This window comes from Ptiloglossa arizonensis, chromosome 14, assembly GCF_051014685.1.
Source record: "Ptiloglossa arizonensis isolate GNS036 chromosome 14, iyPtiAriz1_principal, whole genome shotgun sequence".
NCBI lineage: Eukaryota > Metazoa > Arthropoda > Insecta > Hymenoptera > Colletidae > Ptiloglossa > Ptiloglossa arizonensis.
This window is the reverse complement of record NC_135061.1, coordinates 6,578,839-6,599,142: the sequence shown is the minus strand read 5'-3', so window position 1 is coordinate 6,599,142 and position 20,304 is coordinate 6,578,839. Positions and strand designations below refer to the sequence as shown.

At 42.0% G+C, this 20,304-nt stretch overlaps 1 protein-coding gene across 1 annotated transcript in view; it reads right to left on the bottom strand.

The window, feature by feature from the left end:
• Positions 1–19,839, bottom strand: part of LOC143154353 (uncharacterized) — a 55,106-nt gene extending 35,267 nt beyond the window's left edge. The window contains exon 1 of the mRNA XM_076326428.1: positions 19,715–19,839. The gene's annotated coding sequence lies outside the window, so the exon portion shown is untranslated. The remainder of the gene's footprint in view (positions 1–19,714) is intronic.
• Between the last annotated feature and the right edge of the window lie 465 nt (positions 19,840–20,304).

Sequence of the window (20,304 nt, the reverse complement as noted above, 5' to 3'; positions counted from 1 at the left end):
TTTGTTACATTTCTACGAATATGTCGAATATCGAAAGATGTTACGTTTAAATAATTTTATCGATAACGCAAAATTTTGAAATATCTTCTCGACATTAAACAAATATAGAATCACAAGGTATGTATCTCGTCCTAATTGTCAAACGAATGGTACGTTATACATTTTATTCTAAGCGTTAATCGAACATGGAGTCGCGAAACATCTTGTTCACAGAGTACAAGAAAATTAAGAACCATCTACCAAACATTAAAAAAAATTAATCGCAAAACTAAGACATTACTACATTATTTTTCTAGGTACGAATAAAGTTTGGAAAATAATTTCTATTTTCGATCTACCGAGGAAGTAAAAGAAATGCGAATCAGGTACGAAACCTGCAGTAGAAGAAACTTAAGAACCACCTACCAAACGTAAAAAAAAATGAATCGCAAAACTAAGAGGACGCCTACTACGTTATTTTTCTAAGTCCGAATAAAGTTTAAAGAATAATTTCTATTTTCGATCCACCGAGGGTTGTAAGAAAAAATGTGAATCTGGTAGGAAGGAAAGAAGATACGAAAGCTTCTCCTTGAAAGGAAGTCTTCCCGAGCTGGCAATAAACGTCGTACGGCGAGGAAAATGCCGGACACTAATCTCGTCAGGGCGAAGATTTTCCAACGACAAACACGCCAGACGAGCGGGCGCTCGCCGCGAGGAACGGCCACTCGTGGCTTCCGTACCGGTCGACCGCTATTTATAATGAAAATATTTTCACGACGACCACGATGCCCGTGCACTGCCCACGTATCTATCGACAGATATATATCTCGCCGCGCATTTAGCACCTACGTCCATCGATCTCCCGACGCCTTTTTTGCCCCTCTTCTTGCAACGATGTCACCGATAACCAATTATGTACCACGCGACCGGATCGACTTTATCACGGTTCGCGTGCGTTCTCACCATCTCGACCGATACCTACTCGAGAACTCAACGAACGTTACACTTAACCCTCGAACGACTCCCTTAACCTTCGAACGTTGGAATCGTTTATTGACCAACGACGACTAGAGGTGTTTCTCGAGTTCTAATTAGCTGGATCACGCCCGTTAAGCAACTCTGAGGATAAAAAAGAAATGGTATCGTAGAGATTATTGTTGCGAGGTATCGAGTGTACGTTGATGACGTAAAACTATGTTTCATTAACTGTAGTCTGGAACTGCGAATAAGCTACCGATGGACACCGCGCGAGGTGCTACACCATTTCGCTATCTCCGGATTAAAACTGACCCACACCCGCGCTCTTATTCGTCCTTAACCCTTTAACAGTCTAATAAATTTACGAAACGAGGCAAAAAAGTGCCTACTTTTTTTACGGTCTAAATTTACTCTACCCGTGATATAAAATGTACGAAATTATGTCTCGCGCGTACCTTTTTAATAGTTACTTCGTGTGTTGTAAACTTTGCACAATAATAACTGATTTCTCTTATAACTATCTTTCCAAAGTACCTTCATCGGGATGGATATAGTTACAGTAGAAACTGTACAATGTTTACCATACTCTCGTGCTTATTTCTTTTCTTTAAGACACTAGAGAACTTTTGCACACAATTAGTCTCTAAAGTCTGCAAGTTCGTGTGAGAATAAAACAAACCGTTAATAAATAATTTACAGGTTGAATACCTAATTTTAACGAACGAGACAGTATTTTACATAATACGGTAAATTGTCCCAACAGATAAAGAATATTACAAAACACAGATAAAGAATATTACGGAATAAAGATAAAGAGTACAGATAAAGAATACAGATAAAGTACATTACACGAAATTACTTATCGAGTGTTAGTATCGGTAATTGAAACTGTACCTGCTGTGAGTAACGAAAGCAATCCTTCAACGTTGAGATAACAGTGTACCGGTGAAGCTGCGACGCCAAGTATCGAGTACACTACTTCCAACAACTCGTACGTAAGATTACGACCAAGATTCGACGCTATCGCCGGTTCTAATACCGAACCGGAGAACCAGAACACGGTTCACCGAAAATATATTACGCTGTTCGATAAAGAGGGAGTGAGTCATTAGTTGCCGCGAGACCGAGACGAAGTTCGCACGAATGTGGACTTTGAAATAGGAAGTAAGGAACCGTGGTACACCACTTGGAGAATAACCGCTAGAGCAAAATTAGCAGTCGGACTATTCGGTGACTCGATACCGACCAAGTGATCCAAGAAACTCGTGGGTGGCTACCAAACCCGAGGAACTCGCTCAGGATTAATTCGAGCGATCGTTGTCGTAATAACGTCCATGGAGACCGGACAGATACCCGGAGTTTATCTCCGTGATAATTTACACTCTGCTTGGAACGGTGTAATTGGTACGTCAATTTCATCAACGATTTACGGCTAGTTACCCAGTACGTATCTCGTCTTTTCAATCGGATACACCGTATTGTTCCTTTACGTAGCTTTCGAGTTTAGAAAACGCGAGTTTGGAACACCGAGAACGTAACGCCAACATCTTCGACACGGTTCGTGGAATCATTGTTCACGGTAACACTCGAGGCATCGTATTTACTCGATGCGCATCAGTATGTACGATCGAAGGTTACGGTTTACTCGGATTTCTTTCGATCCCGTTTTCGAGGGTTCGTTTATATTTCGTGTAGTTTCTTCCGAGCAGCAGCGAGCGGAAACGGTCGAGCAAACGGACGCCACGCGAAGATCTTTTTTCAACGCGCTCGATGGTAAACAATGGTAAGGTTGGTAAAGGGAAGACAAGTCAGGGAAGCAACACGTGCCTCGGGCTCTCCGTAGGGCATAAATTCGCGGATGAACGATCAGGAAGAATACCCAGAAATTGAAAGGAGCTATAGAGAAGCGGGTTTTGGCTCGTGACGGATCAATACTGTTCGTATCCGGTTGGTCTCTGCCGACAGTTGCATTCCGCGTCCTTTCTCCGTCCACTCGGTGACAGGTCCGCGTTAAAGTCCATTAAACGTGAACGAAGCTCGCAAGATTTCGAGCAAGAGTATCGCCGATAATTCGCCAGGATGAGTTCCATCCTGACGTTCCTCGTGACGAGGCACGATGTTACCAGCATCTCGTTTCAACGCGGATTCGTTCGCCGATTTCCAAGCGGGATTCACTCGACCTTCCCGTGTTTCAATTCTGGGCCATCTCGCGCGTAAATATCGCGACGTAGATCGAGCACAGTCTCGTTTAGATTTCCATTCAGGAAGCGTTGATGCAATTTCGAGTCCGCGACGCGCTGATAAATTAATTCCAATCGATCCTCCGATATTTGCTGTTGGAGCGTGCTCCCTTCTGAAGTGAGATTTCAACGGGGCCGGTAGCTATGCAAAACGAATGGAATTTCATAGAAGGAAAGATACTTGGATCGTTTCGATAATAATTCAAGTACCGCCTGGCTCGAATCTGTGCGGTTTTTCGTCTCGCGAGAATAATTATCGTTCCTCTCGTTCTGGATACTCGGGTTCCCGGTTCGAAAACGCAATCCTTGGGTGTGTTTAACAAGTTGATTACGATGCTTTCGACGCGTATACTCGTCGTGTATAAAATAAAAACTTATCGTTTGTTGGAAAGTTTCGAAATTTTAACGAAAAGTAATGCGAATTTCATTTATTCGGTAAAACTGCCATGTTTAGCGATCGACTTTTTCATCGAAAGGTTTTCGAAGCGATGCAAGAGTTTCGAGTTAAGAATATTTTATTTCAGGATCTTGTCTACCTTAAAAATTGAGTTGAACATTTTCAATATTTATCCGGATAGATCAAAACGTGGTATTTTATGAATAAAGAAAAAACCCCCGTGGAATCTACTCCATTTAACAAAACGAGTTGATTATTTTCCTCGTTGAATCGAGTATTCTCGAATTGTTTCTTACGAACTGCTCTGTATATCGGATATTCCCCGATAACGATTGAAATATATATATATATAAATAACATAATATATATAAATAAGGTTTATAACGATTGTATCTGCGTTTGACTTTCCAAACTAAATTCCGCAGTTAACGGATTAATAAGAGAGACGGTAGCCGGACGTCTACGGTGATCGTAACCGGGTAGGATCGAGTTCGATGGTGAAGGAACACGCGAAACGAACGGAAGGAAACGGAAGGAAACGGAAAGAAATGCAGAGACACCCTGTTGATTCCGTTCAGTAGAGTTCCTCAACAGTGTAGCAACGTGGACTGTATTTAACGAAGTTACCGCCACTAAGTCGTACGTTCCCGACGAGGCCTGGTCAATTTTGGCGCGGGTCCAGGGCTACGTCAGGACAGTCTCTGACGCCAGCATCAATGAAAGAACGTAAAGGAAGAAGCGAGAAGGAGAGAAGCTCGAGCGAGTTGACAGGTTATATCTCTCTGTAGGCCTCTGGACCAAAAATAACGCGAGTGTTTTAACGCCGGAGCGATTTTCACCGAGACTCCTTGGCCGTGCGAACGAGATGGTCCTCCCTGTAGAATCTGCACGTACGAGTTCAGAAGTGGTCGGATCTTAGCGATGGAACACTACCGTATCGATACCGAATAATCGAGTACACCGTATAGAACCGTTTCGATAGATAATTCTCAATACATAGAAATTTCCACGACGCGTATGTATTGCACGGAGCTGCAAAGAACGCTCTCGAGGGATGTTCAATCGATATGGAAGAAATGTCCCTTTTCGTTGATAAATTGTATTTTCGCGATAGAAATCGTACTTGTTGATGCAGGTACGCAATACGAAATCCTGGCACATAATAGATAACCTTTTCCAAAAATTCTCTTCGCTATATCTGAACTCCACGAATAGAACTATTTTACTCGTACCGTAACAGATTCATGGAAGATGCTTTCGATTGGTAGAACGGGATCGATACGTATTCTATTAATTGGGAGTATCTACGTACATCTGTGACGGTAAAAACCCGGATCGAACCGAGTGTATCATGGGACAAAAAACTTTCCACGAGTAGGTAGACCTGCCCATCCCGCGTAAACCGTTCGGATCGAATGTATCGCAGGGAGAAAGAAAACCTTCCACGAGTAAGTGGACCTTTCGCGAGTTCTGAGAATCGTTTGGACCGAATCAAATTTTAGGAGTATTCTTCCAAATTTTATTTTAGGAAGAAATAAAAGAACCTTCCATAAGTAACCAGACCCTCCGCTTTCCACAAGAATCGTTTGGATCGAATGTATTACCGGGAGAAAAGAAAACCTTGCACTCTGAAGGTGGATCTAAGAATCGTTCGGACCAAATCCAATTCTACGAGTATTCCTCTAAATTGTATTCTACTTGGAAAAAATAAAGAACTTATTCCGCGAACAAGTGTGCCATTTGCGCCAAAAGAGAATGTTTGACACCGGTTTTGTTACATCGGATCTAAGCGACAACCATAAACAGTGTCACCTGTTGGCCGATGACCGTCTTGTCTCGCAGATACGCATATACTTCGGCCCGTTCTTGAAACAGAGCTACGGAGCCAAGTACACCGGGCGAGACAACATTTTTCGGAACTAGACAGAGGCGGGAAGGCTCCCGATTGGTGGAATCCGAGTCACCAATGTAATCCTACTACCAATCGATAGCCTTCCCGCCTTTGTAACGCGTGTCCGGTACAGAGAAGTTCCGTGCCGCCCAATGTAGACACAGATAGACTCAGGAAGCGTTTCCCTTGCCAAACGATTGTCACTCTTCTCGCAGATCAATCTACCTATAATACACTCGGTGTCGGCGATTGGTGCAACTCGAGGAGCATACAACTCGGTGCGTGGTACTCCTCCTCTTCCTCGACGAGCTTCTAGTTATCGCACCGTTGCGAACGCTAGATGGCGTTACCATACCTGCGTGACCTAGGTGCGCAGTACCTACTCGGTACACCCGAATATGCAAATTGTATCGCAAGACGCCGAATTTTCCATATATCGCATACTCTGCACGGTTCGCTGTACTCCCTATGTTTTATTCTACATTCGCCTATGTATTATAAATACATATTTGCGTTGTACAATCTCTAATGATCAGAAATCGACACCTGTACATTTGCGATAGGATGGAGAAAAATTTATTTAGACCGGTGTACGTGTTATTTGAATAAAACGTGTAAAATATTGGTTATACGTGTACTGGAATTCTCAGAAATCAATTTTACACGTCGAATGAATAATAATTTGCTCGTTACACCGATAGTTTATTATGAAATGTAAAGGGTGCGAAGCTGTTCGAGCCACTTTATCGAAATCAAAAATATTGCGGGAAGAAAAAAGAATCAATCTTGGAAGAAATTCCGTGTCACGTTGGGTTGAACGTTTTATCAGTCTCTGTAGCATCCGCAACGAAGCAAATATTACTCGATGCTCTTCATTTTCCCCTTGTTTATGGCACTATGATCCCCCGAACCCGGACTAATCTTTCTTTCTCTCTACATTATGGTGTAGTGTGTACTACATCGCACAGTTATAGTAACGCCATCTAGCGTTTCAGTAGAACGATAAGTGGAAGCTTATCGAGATGGAAAAGGGTTAACTCGAAGTAAAGTATAGCTGTAACAACCTGAGAGACAGGTAAATGAAATTTTATCGCCGTTATTTCCAACTCTCTCGTTTATATCAAGAACCAAAATTTCAAATAGTCGAACGAAATGAAATATAATATTGTCTCTTGTAACGTTTGTACAGTATTTACACTTCTTTCGTATATTTTGCGGAAAGCAATTTCGACAGTTTTTAGCATGGTACTTTTGCAGATTAGATTTTACAATTACTTAAAATTATATCTGTTTGCGACGAGTATTACTATTAATTATTATCACTTGCAATCATTAACACTTACGCCAAATAAAATGTACTAAAATAGTAAAATTACGTACATAGTTGTCCAAAAAAAAAAAAATTTCAATCATATAAAAAATAAATATTACAAAACATACTAAAAACATATTACAAAATTTAAGAAAGTGTTCACGACCATTAAATGAATCTTTAATAATTTGTTTCTTTGTCTTTATCATCGGATCTCAACGAAAATGTCTGAATCTTCGCCAGCTTTCGATAGTTTCCGTAAAATAGTTTGATAACGAACTGCTTAAATATCATTAATACATAATCGCTCCTAACTACATTTACTCCGGTACCACTAGATTATGTCGTGTGCGCACCTCTAGCCTTACGACCTGCATTATCGTCGATCTGCACGCAAATATTGTTTTATTTTCCACGAAACGCGTTCGCTTTTCAATTTACAATAGATAACCAAACGTACCTGTGTAAACGTGCAAACAAATTATCCAGAAAAAAGCGCTCTCGTTCGAGTAAAAAATTGTTTCATCCAACGCTTAGTCATCGAGGGTTACTAATGATGAAAATTGTCTCCGCGATACGTTTATATAGAAGTCTTGCTGTCCGTCTTGCTGTTCGCTGCTACATTATTCAGTCGTTATGATGCATTTCGCATTGACTGAAAGTTTGCAGGCACACGTGAAAGAAAACCCCTCTTACGTCCACGTTTACTTGTAATCGAACGTTAAGCTAGCCTCCCACAAGCTCGATGTCAAGTTAGAAGATTAGTTACAAGAAAATGAGTACCGTACTTCTCAAATTGCGTACAGAAAATTCTAATAGCTTTTTAAAAACTCCACGTATTTTTATATCCGAAGAAATTTCCCTATTTCCCTATTCTAAACTTATCTTTGCTCGACTTCGAAATGGAAGATTCGTATCGGAGAAAATTCATACAAAATGACAAATACTTTCACCGACATAATTAAGAAGAACGTCTCATTTTAGTATCGAGATGACTTTTAACGATTTCCATTATCGTTCGGATCACTTTAGGACCGAGATGACTTTTAAGCAAAGTTGTAAATCCTCCGTGAAGAATTGGCGAACAATCGTTGAACCGATTCAAGTGGATCCCCGTTATGAAGGCACCTTTAACCATAAGATTCGATCACACGTGAAATTGTCCGGTTGATGCAGTACGGACGCGTGTCGTGCGAGCTGCTGCATTTCCTCGTGGGGTGGCCGCAAAGACAACGCCAATTGTCGCATGAAAAATTCAACAAACACGTGCGGTGTACGGTCGTTGTGTCTTGCGACACCGGGTGCGAGACACCGCGTTCACGATCGAGCAAGAAGTTTATGCAAATTTCAGGTCGTTGACCGTGTGTTTCTCATTGTTCGCTCCATCTCGGTACGCCGAAACAACTCGTTGGAAAATAAATAAAGAGCAAAGGGACCTTCGAGTCCCTTGGATGATTGAATCGCGAGGATCGATAATTCAACGATTTCGTCGCGATACTCGATTCGTTTGAAGGTAATCGTTGATCCGCGATGATTTCATTGATTCGTCACGTTGGTGCGATTCCAGCTACCGATATCGAAAGATCGAACTTCCAACGAGCGGTGCACGCGAACGACGAAACGAAAAACACGACGAATCTGGGCGAACATAATTTATTACGGTGTCGTGACCCAACCGCCCTTCGCCTATGCTCGATTTCGAGAACTTCTCAACTCTCTCTCTCTCAATGTCGACCCTGAGCTTCGCGAACCAATGGCATTTCGCGGTTAAAAAGCCTTATTAAATGTCAACCGGTGCTCTTATCCTGTCTAATATCAACTTTTGTCGTTCGAGGGAAAGAAGGTATTAAAGTACTGCGATTCGGAAACGTATTACGGTAATTCGAACGTTAGATCGAGACAAGAACGATCAATGTTCGACGACTGTTATTTTCGATCGATTATACGTACGGTAATAACACGCTATTGTTTCATATATGCGATGGAGTGATTTAAATTCGAGGCAGTTCCCGCCATTTCGTACAGCGATGGTCTTGGTAACGCTTGATAAAAAACAACGAGTAATAAGTCGATGAAACGAAGAAAAATTTGAAATAATCTGAAGAACAATGGCTGAAAGTAATGGGCAAGTTCCTCGCTCGAGTTTGTATGAATTTTAATATCTTCAAAGTATGCGTTAATAACAACAGTTTTTTAGCTACATCGGTTGAGTATTTCTTGATTTCTTTTTTTTTTGAGACCTGTATCCACATTGTGCGTAGTAAAGAATTTTAATAATAACAAGACACCGTGTGTAAATTTAACTTTAAACGATTTAAGGTAATTTGGATCTTGACGACCGGAAGCGTTCGAACCTCCGTCGAAACTATGAAAACGCAATGTTCTAACAGCTGCTGAACGAAAACTCAGCGCATATCCAGAACTTGCATCATAGTTAGGAATAACCCAACAACAATGTTTCACTCCATCCGACGTGTTCACCGGACATTGCGCCTTCGGACCACGGACTTGTTCAAAACGATGCGATACGTTTCGTCCGAGAAGTGGCTTAAATTACATTGCGTCGGATCAATTTTTCGATCGAAGAGACATCGGTGATTTTTGAAAATAAAATTTGAATTTTAATTGAAAAAAAAATTCGATCTCTCTCTCGCGTCTTATCTTATCTCTGTCGCCTGAAATCGTCGTTGTAACATTCCTCGCTCGAAAGCGGGAATTACTGCACTCATTGTGTGCGTCTGACAAAACCCTGCAGCGAAGAATTACTCGAAAGAAATGCGCACATTTTGTAAATTTCCGCACGACTGGCATTTCAGTTGCGAAACAGTCGGGTCGATATTCTATTCGCATCACTGACAACGAATTCGTAGAAAAAGTAGCATAATTTGACCCTTTGAACCGTCAGCCGACTCGCAGCTCGTGTGTAAAACAGAGAGATAGGGATGAAAGACTTTTCTGCTCGACGGATTGGACGAAATTAACCGGCTGGTTTGAGGAAACTGGGTAAAAATCCGGTTTAACCGGGTATACTGATCAATTAATCGCGGGACGATTCCGTAATGAAGCGAAGCACGAATACGCCAACTCGAAATTGCGCACGATTCTTTCTGCTATTAAATAATCATTTGTTGCCATCGTTGAAGCAATCGTGTCCCGAGCAGCAATACCTGCGAAACGTCAACACAGGTGAAATTAATGATGTAACGTGACCCTGTTTGCCGGTGCGATGACTCAGAATTCATACCCGGGCAACAATGTTCTACGAAACGACGCGGAAAGCCATAGTTCAGCGTCGTCTGACTATAGACGCACGTGTACTCCTCACGTGATTCGAACAGACGATAAAACTTGCATGCAGCCAACATTCAGGAAGTCAGCTTTCGAGTTACACGCTCGACACTGCTCGAGAAAATTGCAAATACGGGAAAACGAAACCTGCCTTCCACGTTTGGAAAACTGCTAATACCTGGATTCGCGTCAATCTTCAAATAACAAACGAATCGTTAAATTGTAATCGTAGAAAATTGATACTATTCGTTTCCAATTGGTGGATAGAAATTACTCGACGTTATAAAAAAATATAGTTTAAGTACAATAATCATTTGACTGTTTTCTGATACATATATAATATTATATATATATATATATATATATATTTTTTCCACTTTATCTTTCGATAAATATTCTCAACAGGGATACTCAACAGGGATGGATTCACTTCCATAGGATGTCGTATACAGTAAGGGTTGATATCTCGGTTATTAACGATTCTATCGAGAATTTACAGACAACAAGAAGGTTCCCAAATTTAATTCGTAACAACTATTTTATGTAAATTTTTACCGTAAAAGCGACGGTAAAGGAGATATCCTAGATTTCTCGGTCGGTGCTCCAAAACTTCAACCCTTCGCAAGCATCTTGCAATGTTATGTGATACTTTGTATCTCAAACTGAGATATAATATTATTATCGTAGTGGGATATACTATAATTATTAATCATTGTCTAGATTCAGTCAATCGTCTTTTAGGAAAATTCCTCTCGGTCGAGCGAGAGGACTCATGGTACTTTCGAGGACGTCCAGATCGGTTGGTTATTTTCCATTTAAATACTTTTGCAAAGTTTCTCGGGAAATGTACGTTAGTGTAAGATCCGTGGAACAGTCGATACTCGATTCTGCGACACCGCAGGTGTAGAAGAAGCTAGTGGCTCATTAGGTGGACGGAGGTTAGGTTCTTAGAGGAGTAATTCTGTTTCTTATAGAACTCGAACACGCTACCCTCGTCGAATCGAGGGCCGTTGCAGCCACTTTTTATCTCCGTAGACCTCGAGGAGGCTCTTACACGACGCGCTATCTTCTATCGAGCTTTTATCGTCGGACAACGGCTGTTTTTATTTATTGTTCCGACGTTGATCGGCTTCAACGTGAATTTATCGTCCAGAAACGATGCTCGTACGTTCCCCGTTTCTTCTAATCCGTGTATCTGCTAGATAACCACCATTTCGTTAATGAAACGGTACGAGATAAAGATCCTGATCTTGGATCAGGGGACGAACATACTGCCCCATTGAACCTACCCGCTAACGTAAAATTCCTCTTTAAAAATAGAAGTCACGATGTTTTAACAACTTCTCGTGAACCTAACAAAGTGTTGTTTATTCCCCGATGGTACCCAGTCGCCCTGAAATAAACTGAAAGTTTATTACTAGGTGATTCAGCATCGCATGTCGATACTTCGAGGGGTAAATTTAGAACGGAAAACAAGGAGAAAATATTGTACGAGTTCAAGATAGTGTTATCATTTCTCGTAGATTGTCGACCAGAGCAAGACACAGGAAACGCTATCGCTTTCGAAGAGAATATTCTAATTGGAAAAAAATCTCGAACGCTCTCGATGTCGTCGTAATTTTTCCAAACTCGGGGAAAAAAAAAAAATTCTTTATCTTGTTTCGCGTTCCAGATTTAGCGAACAAAGTACCGACACGCAACTAAGATACACCCTCCACGACAGTGGTTCTTAACCTCTCGGGATTTTCAAGCTGACGGCACGGTTTAGAACAAGATTCTCAATTGTCTCGGGCTCTTGGAACAACTTGGGGAAAAACCAACCTGGCACTGTTCTCAATCGTAAATTATTATCGTAACAATATTGAAAACTACCTACCAAATACAAATTCGACAAATCTGTTACATCGTAGATAAGTAGTCGTAGTATACTTTTATTATCCTCCTCTCAAGAGGATAACGAACGTCTAGGATGGAAAGTTTAACCGTTTGAAAATGTATCACCGACGTTTCGTTTCGAAATTTCAGAAAAAAAAGGAACAGAGCTGTAGAAAATTTTCGAGAACGTGTCAGATTGCTCGAGTATACTGTTCAGCATGCTCGAATGTGTTTACTACGAAACAGTGTTTCTCATTTCTTCGTACGATTTCATTTTACGTTTAAAAAGAAACTGAGAAATTTGATATCGAAAATGAAATTCTTAACTTCGAGAAGCAGCCGTTTTGTTACAAAATATTATTTCGCAACAAATTACGGTTCTACGAACATTTGGTACAAATACGATTTTTCTGAATCCGTGAACTATTTTCACACATTATTCAAACGAATAAAAATAATTTCATTGTTACGTACGCGTACTGGTAAGAAAGTGCAATTACCACTGTTTCTTTTCTGCGATGCAAACGATTCGAAACAGAGGTCCAAATTAATGAATTTGAACTTTCATTATCATTTTATGTAACGTTTCTCGAATCTTTCCATTTTCATATACTGCGATACTTTCATGAGTCTATCCCTCGTGAATTTTTACCCCCACATTACGTATTCTTCTCGAATAAATTATTTCTTCTTTGCTACCGCTTTGTAAATTTTCATTTAACCCGGGTAGATATTAAATCAAATCCCTATCGCATTGCTAAGAAGCAGATTCACAATGACTCCCCTATGACTCGACCATCGACCACCAGTGGATTTCAAATTAGCAACCAGTTCCAGACAGAACGGAAAAAATCTTGGCAAAGATTGTAAAAAATTTGTTTGCCGTTAAAGCTGTTAAAGTCACCGACGACTCTAAATTTACTCGATATTGCTATCGAAGCGAGCGAAATAGAACGAAGACGTATAAACCTTACTACAACCGAAGTTGTTGCGTTAGCTTTGAGTAGATCGGGTATGTGGAAGATGTAAAGATTAATGTTCGTTTCATCGTTCGACCGTTCCCAAAATGCGCGCTATTCATGGGTGGCGTGGTAGGATTTTCGACGAATATAGCGTGGCTGTTAACGCGTTAAGAAAAGCAAATTTTCGTAAACCACCGACTTTCGTAAACATCGCGAACCGTTTCGGCAATTTCGTTTCACGTTTCGAATAAAGTTATCCGATTTGCATCGTACGCGCAAAGAATTATCGTTGTTGGTTAATTCAGAGTATTGTGAGTCGAAATTCGAAATCTCCACTGGGATTTACACGGTCGATACAATAAACAGGTGCTCCCTTCGTTCGATACGTTTTCCATGCATACAAGGATAGATCTACGTAGCTCGATCATGGGAAAAACTCTAATTCTCTGAATTCTATACGTGGGAACTGTGCTCGTTTTATATTCACATTTTCCACTTGTATCGACTGTAACGAGTAACGAGACAGAGCAACGAATTAATCGAGAAATTGAACTCTAATCTCCTCTGTAACATGGATTAATTAGAACAAGACAATATACGCGCACGAGGAAACGTAACGGTTCCGACAAATGTATGCACGTGTGTTCAAAAACTGTACGAACGATGAACAAATTACTCACAAGTAACAAAATGGATAAAAAGATCAAGATGGATCAAAGAATCAAGATAGACCAAAGAATGGAGAGAACGAACCGGGAGAATCGTTCTTAAGATTCGCGAATCGCGAAGATAGAGACCATCGATGAAGATCCTGCATTGCAACAAGGAATTACTTCAAATAAGACGGTACACGCGCATAAGGAAACGTAATTGTTCGAAGAAATGTACCTACGAGTACCCGAAAACTGTACGAACGATGAAAAAACAATTTGCAAGTAAGAAGACGGATCGTAGGATGAATCGAGAAGAGGAACTCCAATTGGTGGAGAATCGTCGGAGAGACGGTGAGAAGTTTGCGTCGATTCGCGAATCACAGAGATAGAGAGAGCAAGTCCGACTGGTGAACTTGACCTTCACCTCGAGCACGGCTACCTTCGATCGAATCTCCGCGCTGGTAGGCCGGGAATTCCCCGAAAGAAGGTTAACAGAACCTCCTTCGTGGGGCCACGTGTGATGCCGCATTAAGAAGGGCCACCACCGCCGCCTCCACCGCCGCCTCCACCGCCTCCACCGCCTCCACCGCCGCCACCGACGCCGCCGCGCGGTTAGCGTGACTAGTCGCGCTGGATTCGCAAACGGGGGGCGATTCGCGTGCGAACCGAGCCGAATATCTGCCCACCTCCGCCTACCTACCCCTTCGCCTTCGACAATACCCGTAATTCGTCTTGGCGAGAGCTCGGATCGATGCAACCACAATTCCGCTCAATGGCTAAACCATTCGGCGAATCCCGCGTGAATCATCTCGTTTGCTCGCCCCAACGATGACCTTGCCGGATAAAGACCGTGCACTGCGACGCGAGGACTACCTCCGGCCGTGGTAACAGCGATTTTCATCGACGTTTAATCCTTGATCGTGATTATTGCACGCGATCGCGCGAAAGCCTCGATGAACCTCGATCTCTTCAACCGTGAACCTCTACGCGACGATGGGACCAAACGTTCAATTACGAACTTTTTGGGGAGCTCGGACTACTCGTCCACAGAAGTAAATATAATAATTAACGATAAAATATTCCGAACGTCGTTGAATCCTTGATCGTGATTATTGTACGCGAACGCTTCAACCGTGAACGTTATACCGATGGAAATTTCGAGAGAGTACACAGGACGAAAAGTTGAATTACGAACTTTTGGGGGAGCTCGGATTACTCGTCCACAGAAGTAAAAATAATGATTAACGATAAAATATTCCAAACGTACGCGAACGCTTCATCGGTGAACATCTACATACCAATGGGAATTTCGAAGGAATACGCAGGACAAAGGAAGAGGATTGTGAACTCTTGAAGGAGTTCGTACTGCTCATCTGCAGAAGTGGAAACGATAAATAATGCTAATAATGTTCCAAGAGTCGTTCGATCCTTAGATGTGATCATTTTACGCGATCGTTTCACCTGTAAACATCTACGCGTCGAAAGAGATATCGAAAGGACACTTGGGACAAAAAGAAAAGAAAAACAAAGACTCGAGGTGCTGGTAAATTCGCAAAAGTAAATACAATAAGTAAGAATAAAGTTCTCGTTGCAAGCTTTCGGAGAACAATCGTGGAAATCTCGTCACAACGAGGGCATTAACGACGTTAAGAAATCTGCGGATTCATGGTAGTATCACCATACACGTCCGACCAGTTTCTGGCGTCACTACTTAAACAAGGTCAACTCGTGACCGACTATTACGCAGACTTAATCACTGCAACCGCACGGCTGATACCATGCTGACCCAAATCACTCGCGAAATCATTATTACTCCCTCCGTTGGTAGTAAAAAAGAAATCCCTCTAACGAACATTTAACGGTACGCTGAACGAGCCGTACCCGTTCCCATGGCCTATTGCCTATCGTAGCGTAATCGAATTGCCCATTTATCGAATTCAGAACCCTGAAACGGGCACGCCGTTACCGGACCAGGAATCAACGTGAAATATACCTGTTCGAACGAGTTTGTTTCGAGCTCGGTGAACAACACGAGAACGGTTTCGGGAAGAAAGTGGCCGGGCTGCTCGTAGGGCCGACGAATAACAGAAGAAACGTCTGGCCGGTGGAAACTGTCGGTAAATCGATAAGCTAAAAAAAGAAATTCCTCTCGTGTCGACACGCCACTCGACAATAATTACTCGTCGCATCGGTTCCATCGAGTTCGATCGCCAATAAAGGGATCATCGCGAACGAGAAATCGCTTCTCGTCCCCCGTTCGAGTGTCCATCCAGCTACTACCGGATAAGCCGACTAATTAACAGTCACTCGACCTAAAAAAGATCGTATCGGTGGGGTGCTGGCGGCCCGTTACCGCGAGACATTACAGTTTGACAAGGTGGAAAACGGGGAACCGTATAAATATCCCGAGGCTGCACGCGAGACGATGGAGAAAAAAAAAAAAAAAAAAAAAGCCTCGCTCCTCCGGAATGGCGGTGTGTTACAGACTCTTCGAAAATAAACCTGCACCACGTGCAGCCTTGATCCTGTGCACGCAACAGTGCATACACATGTGACACGTAAGCGTACAACCGGGCACACGCACGTGCACACTATCCATGGCCCGCATACCGCCACCGCATAATATTAGAGGGCGATTTATGAACGCGGGGAAGCCTTTGCGAATTTACGACCGGCCACGCGATTTCTGCCTTTCGAATCCACCGTTTCGTTTAACGTTTAACGTTTAACGCGATTCGTTCGTCGTAACGTTAACATCGTCCCTCCGGGTGTCACCGGATCGAGCCAACGATCGATCCATCGCGATACCGGTCTTCAACGTCAATGTTCGAGCCGGTGTTAACAACGCGAGGACCAGTATCGATGCACCGGGCAACGCGACAACCGAATACCCCCGACAACGTAAACCCGTTTACCTCCCCGTTGACCAGGAAAACAGCCTAGGCTCTCCCGCAAATTGAACTCCTTTCGTATGTAGCTTTCAATTGATAAATCGAGATCGAAACGATAGAGACGAGACGCTGGTCTCCCGAGCGGTGCGATTCGGGTACGATGTTGAACGTACGTAGCTCGTCGATCGATGAATCGATAAATCGAGATCGAAACAACGGTGACGAAGGACTGCTTTCGTGAACGCTGCGATTCGAGTACACCGTTCTCCGAATTTTTCAATCGGTAGATTAGTTTAATACGGTCCTAGAAGTTTAAGAGTACGCTTGAAGACGGTAAGCAACTCGATTCGATCCACTAGGTCTTCGGAATCATCCCTTGACGATAGGTCGTGCTACAGCGTTACGAAAAAGAGCGAACATTCTCGCCTAGAAATGTAACATTGGGTTCCGTGGAAAAATCAATTCCACGGGGAAATTGTCAACTATGAACTGGTTCCAAATAAGAATCGTCGACTGTAAATTCGACCTGAGTAATAATTGCCAACTATGAACTGGTCCAAGTAAAAATTGTCAACTGTGAACTGGTTCCAAGTAAAAATTGTCAACTGTGAACTGGTTCCAAGTAAAAATTGTCAACTATGAACTGGTCCAAATAAAAATTGTCAACTATGAATTGGTTCTGAGTAAAAATTATCAACTGTGAATTCGTCCTGAGTAAAAGTTGTCGACTATAAACTAGCTCCAAGTAAATATCGTCGATTATGAACTGGTCCGAGTAAAAATTGTCAACTGTGAAACGGTTCCAAGTAAAGTGTGAAATGTAAATTAGATTCGCGTATTGTTATCAAATCGCAGCTGTTCGCGTACAAAATGCGTTCTGATCGTGTATCCAACGTTATATTCGAGTATCTGGCAAAAGGAACTATAGTTCGTTGCGGAAATTTTCGAGAAAATAAAGCAAACCACGCTTTAAACTGAAACACATGCCTATCGCGGGTGAAGAAACGCTATTGAGAATGCGGACCATAGCAGAGACTATACGTTCTCTTGCAAGGACTGGTGCATATGCATTTCTTCGCAGCAAGGAGCTGAAATTTTCCTTGAAACGAGTGGAAATTGTATAAAACACCCGCGATGGAGATAACGCGGAAACAAGTTTCATTTGTTCAAAGGTAAACGTTATTAGTAACGTCCTAAAACTTACGGAGCTTGTTTTTTCAAACATCCTGGATACAAATCGAGCCTCTTGCCATTCTTATTTATCCTACAGTTCTCGAAATAATTGGACATTTTTATCGAACTCGAATTACGTCAAATGTAAATTGGTTTCGTGAATTACTTTCCGGTCGTATCGGTCCACGAACAAAATTCGCTTTTATCGTGAATCCGATACTATAATCTAGAGTTTTTTAGACCATGGAAAAGCAGAAAGAACCGTGAATCTGCAAATTAAGCGAGTTGCATCGATGCGAGACGCTAGACCCCGAAAATTTCGAAGCGCAATTTGAAAACGTTCGAGCTGACCAGTGGAAAATTGTGGTCTACGAGGGGTGATCCGTAATATTGCTTATAATTTCGAGCAAAACATTTTAAACGGTATGAAAATTATTTCAACGTTTCCACCGAAGTTGTCGAAGCTTCGATAGGAAAATTGTATTATCCACTGTTTACAATGTTGGAAAATTTAAAATCCCGATATCTGCATTGAAATAAATCGCGGTGACCGGTGTGGTAGGATTATCGTTGCCAGTTCTTAAGCAACTTAAATGTCACGCTAATGGCGCCATCGTAGAGGAACTTCGACTCCAAAGTGTACCGCGGAGAGTATTCAGAAATTCCGAGAACAGCTAAACCGGCACGCTTCCGCATAGTGGTGCAACCGAAAAGCCGCTTTCGATAAACAGAAGTTTCACGATTCTCGCGTGTGTCTATGACTCCGCGATACACGATGGAGGTAGGGTGCAAGGGATAGAGCGTAGAGAGGGAAGGATAGAGGGGTGGGGATATTGGGGAGGGGGTGGAGTAAAGTCATAAAAGTAGGGCAGTAGTGCGGTAGAGCAATCAATAGAGGCCGGATCGTGGTGGGGGACAGGCGGTATTAAGCCACCGTGGAATTTTGGCTCCCCAATGGAGGAGAAACTCGGCCTCCCGAACGAAAAAAAATATAATTTCGAACGATTTGCTTTCGCCGCGTCGGAAATCTCGTCTTTCGAGTATCCGCGCTGATCGTAGTACCGAAATATACACGCACGTGAACCGTATGCGAGCTTTCGAGACTATAGTTTCTGAAAATTTGCACCACTTCGAGCTGAGAAAGCAACGAGCAAATAACGACTGCATCGAAACCTAGATAAGATATTCCTTTTTTTTAAACGAGGCATCGTGTTCTGTACCACGTGCCACTTAATTTCCCGCGAAAACGAACGAACATCGAGGAACCCGTAGTTCGTTCTAATCTTGAAACAGTCTTCTTTTGTTTATCGATCCTCGATAGGTATATTCGTGAAATTGTATCAAATATCGACTCGAGCGTCATTGTCGCTTGAGATACAATTAAAAATTCAAACCTAATGTCAATGAACAAGGTATATGTACTCGATTAAATTGAGTTCGATCCAGAATTCGAGTACTGTCAATTATATTGTCGAAAGAGGGAAGTACATAATAGCTAGACAATACGAAATGCTCTGTGAGAAACAAAGGACCAAAAATACAGTAACTTTGGTACGCTACATCCGTCAATTCGTGCATCCTATTGTTGCTTCGATTCACTGTTCTTTTTCAATTAATTGCTCAAAATAAACTGTACATCGCGTTCATGGGTAAAAATTTGATTTGACATAAAGTTGACGTACGTGCAAGTATGTGCGTACCTGTCGGTGATCATGTGTGTCACTCGTGAAACAATTCACAATATTATGTGTAGCGTGTAAAGAGGTTATGATCCCTCAAAGTGCATGGTAACGACCGACGAACACGTACTGCTTCAGAAACGAAGCGTGAAAGGTTCGTCTAGGGGTGAAACGAACGATCGTAATATTAGCATCCTTAAATGCATACGTATCGACGGTGAAATTCAGCGGAGAGACACCTAGTGGTCTTCATTAAATGTTTTTCACCGATTAAGGTGTGCGTGAACAATCGCGGAAAAAAAGAAGTTTTCTATCTTCAAGGCACTACACACATCATCGATTGGCGCACAGACAACGAACGAAATGGTGCGTTTAATTAACGAATAAAGTGCTCACCTGGTTCTAAATATACCCGCGACACAACTCCACCATTTCACCGATTTTTCACCGCACTCGGGACCGCGTTATTGTTGTCCTTTGCTTTTTTTAAACGTGCACGGCTAATCAGTGACGCTATCTGTCCTCGCGTGTTTGTATTAAAAAAGTCATCGCCAAGGTGGCAGCACCCCAGGTTTGCAGATGTCTCCACGATACATGGCAACGCTTTGAATCTCTCGTAATTCGAATTAGCGCAATTCTGAAACATGTAAAATTCCGTTAGATTATCCCATAAATAATACGACCAATTTCAGAACATATTCGCTTCTTCGTGGTAAAATGGGTAAAAAATATAAAATAATGTTTTTCTCCGCAAGTTTTAGTTCCCAAAATAAAAAATGTCTTTTAAAATCATTGAATACACCTACTGTTGGCACAGAAGCCTCAGTATATTTCGTATGAACCACTATTTCTACTAGAATGATTATTATATCATATTTGCTCAGAAATAATTTCACGTATCTTTATGCACTGACGGACATACTTTGTTAGACAATTGATGTTTTAAATTATCATGAACACAACTTTTTGTATGCCAACAAAAGAAA